Source organism: Acipenser ruthenus, chromosome 6, assembly GCF_902713425.1.
Source record: "Acipenser ruthenus chromosome 6, fAciRut3.2 maternal haplotype, whole genome shotgun sequence".
Classification (NCBI taxonomy): domain Eukaryota; kingdom Metazoa; phylum Chordata; class Actinopteri; order Acipenseriformes; family Acipenseridae; genus Acipenser; species Acipenser ruthenus.
The window spans coordinates 37,628,379-37,634,961 of NC_081194.1; positions in this window are offsets into that span (position 1 = coordinate 37,628,379).

The window sequence follows — 6,583 nt, forward strand, 5'->3', positions numbered from 1 at the left end:
CCACCTCCTTCATCGCCTGGAGCAGAGTAGCAGGAACTGCCTCTCCCTCTGCATCCTCCAAGACCAGAGCAGCAGGAGCTGCTGCTGACTCCACCTCAAGGAGCAGAGCTGCCTCTGCTTTCACCACCTCCACCGCCAGAAGCAGAGCAACAGGAGCTGCCTCTGCCTCCACCACCTCAACCACTTCCACAGGAGCAGAGGAGCTGCCTCTGCCTCCACCACCTGCAGTAGGAGAGCAGCAAGAACTAAAACCACACTGAAAAGCTAAATGCCTCCGTAACTTCGAAACCGCAAAAGAGCTTAGGCTGCACTGAATAGTTATGGTTTCACTTCCCCCACCGTCACCATCACGAGGAGAGGAGCCGGAGCTGCCTCTGCCTCCACCATCACGACCAGCAGAGGAAGAATGCCTGCTGTCCCCATCACAACCAGCAGAGGAAGAATGCCTGCTGGTTTCTCCTTCCGAGACAGGGGGAGAACTGTACCAGTCCCCTGCAAGTGAGGGAGAGTTGCACCAGTCCCCGCAAGAGCAGGAGACTACACTCTGCTCCCACCTCCGTCGCCAGGAGACTACACTCAGCTTCCACCTCCGTCGCAAGGAGACTACATGCTTCTCCCACCTCCGTCGCCAGGAGCAGAGCAGCAGGAGCTGCCTCTGTCTCCGCCAGCTCCACGGGTAGGAGCAGAGCAGCAGGAGCTGCTTCTGCCTCCACCACCTGAACCACTTCCAACAGGAGGAGAGCAGCAGGAGCTGCCTCTGCCTCCGCCACCTCCAGGAGCAGAGCTGCCTCTGCCTCCACCTCCTTCACTGCCTGGAGCAGAGTAGCAGGAGCTGCTTCTGCCTCCACCACCGCAACCACTTCCCTCCCACTCCCACCTCCGTCGCCAGGAGACTACACGCTCCTCTCACTCCGTCGCTAGAAGCAGAGCAGCAGGAGCGGCCTCTGCTTTCACCACCTCCACCGCAAGAAGCAGAGCAGCCTCTGACTCCACCGCAAGGAGCAGAGCAGCAGGAGAGTTGCCTCTGCCTCCACCACTTCCACCAGGAGCAGTAGGAGCTGCCTCTGCCTCCACCACCTCCAGTAGCAGAGCAGTAGGAACTAAAACCACACTGAAAAGCTAAATGCCTCCGTAACTTCGAAACCGCAGAAGAGCTTAGGCTGCACTGAATGTATTGGTATCACTTACCCCACCGTCACCATCACGAGGAGAGGAGCCGGAGCTGCCTCTGCCTCCACCATCACCACCAGCAGAGGAAGAATGCCTGCTGTCCCCATCACAACCAGCAGAGGAAGAATGGCTGCTGTCACCATCACAACCAGCAGAGGAAGAATGCCTGCTGGTTTCCCCATCACAACCAGCAGAGGAAAAATGCCTGCTGTTTTCTCCTTCCGAGACAGAGGGAGAACTGTACCAGTCCCCTGCAAATGAGGTAGAGCCGCACCAGTCCTCTGCAAAAGAGGTAGAGCCGCACCAGTCCCCTGCAAGAGAGGGAGAGTCACACCAGTCCCCTACAAGTGAGGGAGAGTTGTACCAGTCCCCTGCATGAACTGGAGACTACACGCCGCTCCCACCTCCGTCGACAGGAGACTACACGCTGCTTCTACACCCGTCGCCATCACAACCAGCAGAGGAAAAATGCCTGCTGGTTTCCCCTTCTGAGACAGAGGGAGAACCGCACCAGTCCGCTGCAAATGAGGTACAGCCGCACCAGTCCTCTGTAAAAGAGGTAGAGCCGCACCAGTCCCCAGCAAGAGAGGGAGAGTCACACCAGTCCCTTGCAAGTGAGGGAGAGTTGCACCAGTCCCCTGCAAGAGCAGGAGAATACACGCCGCTCCCACCTCCGTCGCCAGGAGACTACACTCTGCTTCCACCTCCGTCGCAAGGAGACTACATGCTGCTCCCACCTCCGTCGCCAGGAGCAGAGCAGCAGGAGCTGCCTCTGTCTCCGCCACCTCCACCGGTAGGAGCAGAGCAGCAGGAACTGCCTCTCCCTCTGCCTCCTCGTAGAGCAGAGCAGCAGGAGCGGCCACTGCTTTTACCACCTCCACCGCAAAGAAGCAGAGCAGCAGGAACTGCCTCTGCCTCCGCCACCTCCAAGAGCAGAGCAGCGTCTGACTCCACCGCAAGGAGCAGAGCAGCAGGAGATGCTTCTGACTCCACCACCTGAACCACTTCCACCAGGAGCAGAGCAGCAGGAGCTGCCTCTGCCTCCGCCACCTCCAGGAGCAGAACTGCCTCTGCCTCCACCTCCTTCACCGCCTGGAGCAGAGTAGCAGGAACTGCCTCTACCACCTCCAGAGCAGAGCAGCAGGAGATGCTTTTGACTCCACCACCTGAACCACTTCCACCAGGAGCAGAGCAGCAGGAGCTGCCTCTGCCTCCGCCACCTCCAGGAGCAGAGCTGCCTCTGCCTCCACCACCTTCACCGCCTGGAGCAGAGCAGCAGGGGATTCTTCTGCCTCCACCACCTGAACCACTTCCAACAGGAGGAGAGCAGCAGGAGCTGCCTCTGCCTCCGCCACCTCCAGGAGCAGAGCTGACTCTGCCTCCACCTCCTTCACCGCCTGGAGCAGAGTAGCAGGAGCTGCTTCTGCCTCCACCACCGCAACCACTTCCCTCCCACTCCCACCTCCGTCGCCAGGAGACTACAGTCTGCTTCCACCCCCGTCGCCAGGAGACTACACGCTCCTCCCACTTCAGTCGCTAGGAGCAGAGCAGGAGGAGCGGCCTCTGCTTTCACCACCTCCACCGCAAGAAGCAGAGCAGCAGGAGCTGTCTCTGCCTCCACCTCCTTTACTGCCTGGAGCCGAGCAGCAGGAACTGCCTCTGCCTCCGCCACCTCCAAGAGCAGAGCAGCCTCTCACTCCACCGCAAGGAGCAGAGCAGCAGGAGTTGCCTCTGCCTCCACCATCACGACCAGCAGAGGAAGAATGCCTGCTGTCCCCATCACAACCAGCAGAGGAAAAATGCCTGCTGGTTTCTCCTTCCGAGACAGAGGGAGAACCGTACCAGTCCCCTGCAAATGAGGTAGAGCCGCACCAGTCCTCTTCAAAAGAGGTAGAGCCGCACTAGTCCTCTGTACAAGAGGTAGAGTCACACGTCCCCAGCAAGTGAGGGAGAGTTGCACCAGTCCCCTGCAAGAGCAGGAGAATACACGCCGCTCCCACCTCCGTCGCCTGGAGACTACACTCTGCTTCCACCTCCGTCGCCATCACAACCAGCAGAGGAAAAATGCCTGCTGGTTTCCCCTTCTGAGACAGGGGGAGAACCGCACCAGTCCCCTGCAAATGAGGTACAGCCGCACCAGTCCTCTGTAAAAGAGGTAGAGCCGCACCAGTCCTCTGCAAAAGAGGTAGTCTCACCAGTCCCCTGCAAGTCAGTGAGAGTTGCACCAGTCCCCTGCAAGAGCAGGAGACTACACGCAGCTCCCACCTCCATCGCCAGGAGACTACACTCTGCTTCCACCTCCGTCGCCAGGAGACTACACGCTGCTCCCACCTCCATTGCCAGGAGCAGAGCAGCTGGAGCTGCCTCTGTCTCCGCCACCTCCACCGGTAGGAGCAGAGCAGCAGGAGCGGCCTCTGCCTCCACCTCCTTCACTGCCTGGAGCAGAGTAGCAGGAACTGCCTCTCCCTCTGCCACCTCCAAGAGCAGAGCAGAAGGAGCTGCTGCTGACTCCACCTCAAGGAGCAGAGCTGCCTCTGCTTTCACAACCTCCACCGCAAGAAGCAGAGCAGCAGGTGCCTTCTCTGCCTCCACCTCCATTACTGCCTGGAGCAGAGCAGCAGGAGATGCTTCTGACTCCACCACCTGAACCACTTCCACCAGGAGCAGAGCAGCAGGAGCTGCCACTGATTCCAACACCTCAATCACTTCCACCAGGAGCAGAGCAGCAGGAACTGCCTCTGCCTCCGCCACCTCCAAGAGCAGAGCTGCCTCTGCCTCCACCTCCTTCACCGCCTGGAGCAGAGCAGCAGGAGCTGCTTCTGCCTCCACCACCTGAACCACTTCCAACAGGAGGAGAGCAGCAGGAGCTGCCTCTGCCTCCGCCACCTACAGGAGCAGAGCTGCCTCTGCCTCCACCTCCTTCACCGTCTGGAGTAGAGTAACAGGAGCTGCTTCTGCCTCCACCACCGCAACCACTTCCCTCCCACTCCTACCTCCATCGCCAGGAGACTACACGCTCCTCTCACCTCCGTCGCTAAGAGCAGAGCAGCAGGAGCGGCCTCTTCTTTCACCACCTCCACCGCAAGAAGCAGAGCAGCAGGAGCTGTCTCTGCCTCCACCTCCTTTACTGCCTGGAGCCGAGCAGCAGGAGATGCTTCTGACTCCACCACCTCAACCACTTCCACCAGGAGCAGTAGGAGCTGCCTCTGCCTCAACCACCTCCAGTAGCAGAGCAGCAGGAGCTGTCTCTGCCTCCACCTCCTTACTGCCTGGAGCCGAGCGGAAGGAGCTGCCTCTGCCTCCGCCACCTCCAAGAGCAGAGCAGCCTCTGACTCCACCGCAAGGAGCAGAGCAGCAGGAGCTGCATCTGCCTCCACCACCTCAACCACTTCCACCAGGAGCAGTAGGAGCTGCCTCTGCCTCAACCACCTCCAGTAGCAGAGTAGCAGGAACTAAAACCACACTGAAAAGCTAAATGCCTCCGTAACTTCGAAACCGCAGAAGAGCTTAGGCTGCACTGAATGTATTGGTATCACTTACCCCACCGTCACCATCACGAGGAGAGGAGCCGGAGCTGCCTCTGCCTCCACCATCACCACCAGCAGAGGAAGAATGCCTGCTGTCCCCATCACAACCAGCAGAGGAAGAATGGCTGCTGTCACCATCACAACCAGCAGAGGAAGAATGCCTGCTGGTTTCCCCATCACAACCAGCAGAGGAAAAATGCCTGCTGGTTTCTCCTTCCGAGACAGAGGGAGAACTGTACCAGTCCCCTGCAAATGAGGTAGAGCCGCACCAGTCCTCTGCAAAAGAGGAAAAGCCGCACCAGTCCCCTGCAAGAGAGGGAGAGTCACACCAGTCCCCTGCAAGTGAGGGAGAGTTGTACCAGTCCCCTGCATGAACTGGAGACTACACGCCGCTCCCACCTCCGTCGACAGGAGACTACACGCTGCTTCCACACCCGTCGCCATCACAACCAGCAGAGGAAAAATGCCTGCTGGTTTCCCCTTCTGAGACAGAGGGAGAACCGCACCAGTCCGCTGCAAATGAGGTACAGCCGCACCAGTCCTCTGTAAAAGAGGTAGAGCCGCACCAGTCCCCAGCAAGAGAGGGAGAGTCACACCAGTCCCTTGCAAGTGAGGGAGAGTTGCACCAGTCCCCTGCAAGAGCAGGAGAATACACGCCGCTCCCACCTCCGTCGCCAGGAGACTACACTCTGCTTCCACCTCCGTCGCAAGGAGACTACATGCTGCTCCCACCTCCGTCGCCAGGAGCAGAGCAGCAGGAGCTGCCTCTGTCTCCGCCACCTCCACCGGTAGGAGCAGAGCAGCAGGAACTGCCTCTCCCTCTGCCTCCTCGTAGAGCAGAGCAGCAGGAGCGGCCACTGCTTTTACCACCTCCACCGCAAAGAAGCAGAGCAGCAGGAACTGCCTCTGCCTCCGCCACCTCCAAGAGCAGAGCAGCGTCTGACTCCACCGCAAGGAGCAGAGCAGCAGGAGATGCTTCTGACTCCACCACCTGAACCACTTCCACCAGGAGCAGAGCAGCAGGAGCTGCCTCTGCCTCCGCCACCTCCAGGAGCAGAACTGCCTCTGCCTCCACCTCCTTCACCGCCTGGAGCAGAGTAGCAGGAACTGCCTCTACCACCTCCAGAGCAGAACAGCAGGAGATGCTTTTGACTCCACCACCTGAACCACTTCCACCAGGAGCAGAGCAGCAGGAGCTGCCTCTGCCTCCGCCACCTCCAGGAGCAGAGCTGCCTCTGCCTCCACCACCTTCACCGCCTGGAGCAGAGCAGCAGGGGATTCTTCTGCCTCCACCACCTGAACCACTTCCAACAGGAGGAGAGCAGCAGGAGCTGCCTCTGCCTCCGCCACCTCCAGGAGCAGAGCTGACTCTGCCTCCACCTCCTTCACCGCCTGGAGCAGAGTAGCAGGAGCTGCTTCTGCCTCCACCACCGCAACCACTTCCCTCCCACTCCCACCTCCGTCGCCAGGAGACTACAGTCTGCTTCCACCCCCGTCGCCAGGAGACTACACGCTCCTCCCACTTCAGTCGCTAGGAGCAGAGCAGGAGGAGCGGCCTCTGCTTTCACCACCTCCACCGCAAGAAGCAGAGCAGCAGGACCTGTCTCTGCCTCCACCTCCTTTACTGCCTGGAGCCGAGCAGCAGGAACTGCCTCTGCCTCCGCCACCTCCAAGAGCAGAGCAGCCTCTGACTCCACCGCAAGGAGCAGAGCAGCAGGAGTTGCCTCTGCCTCCACCATCACGACCAGCAGAGGAAGAATGCCTGCTGTCCCCATCACAACCAGCAGAGGAAGAATGGCTGCTGTCACCATCACAACCAGCAGAGGAAGAATGCCTGCTGGTTTCCAAATCACAACCAGCAGAGGAAAAATGCCTGCTGGTTTCTC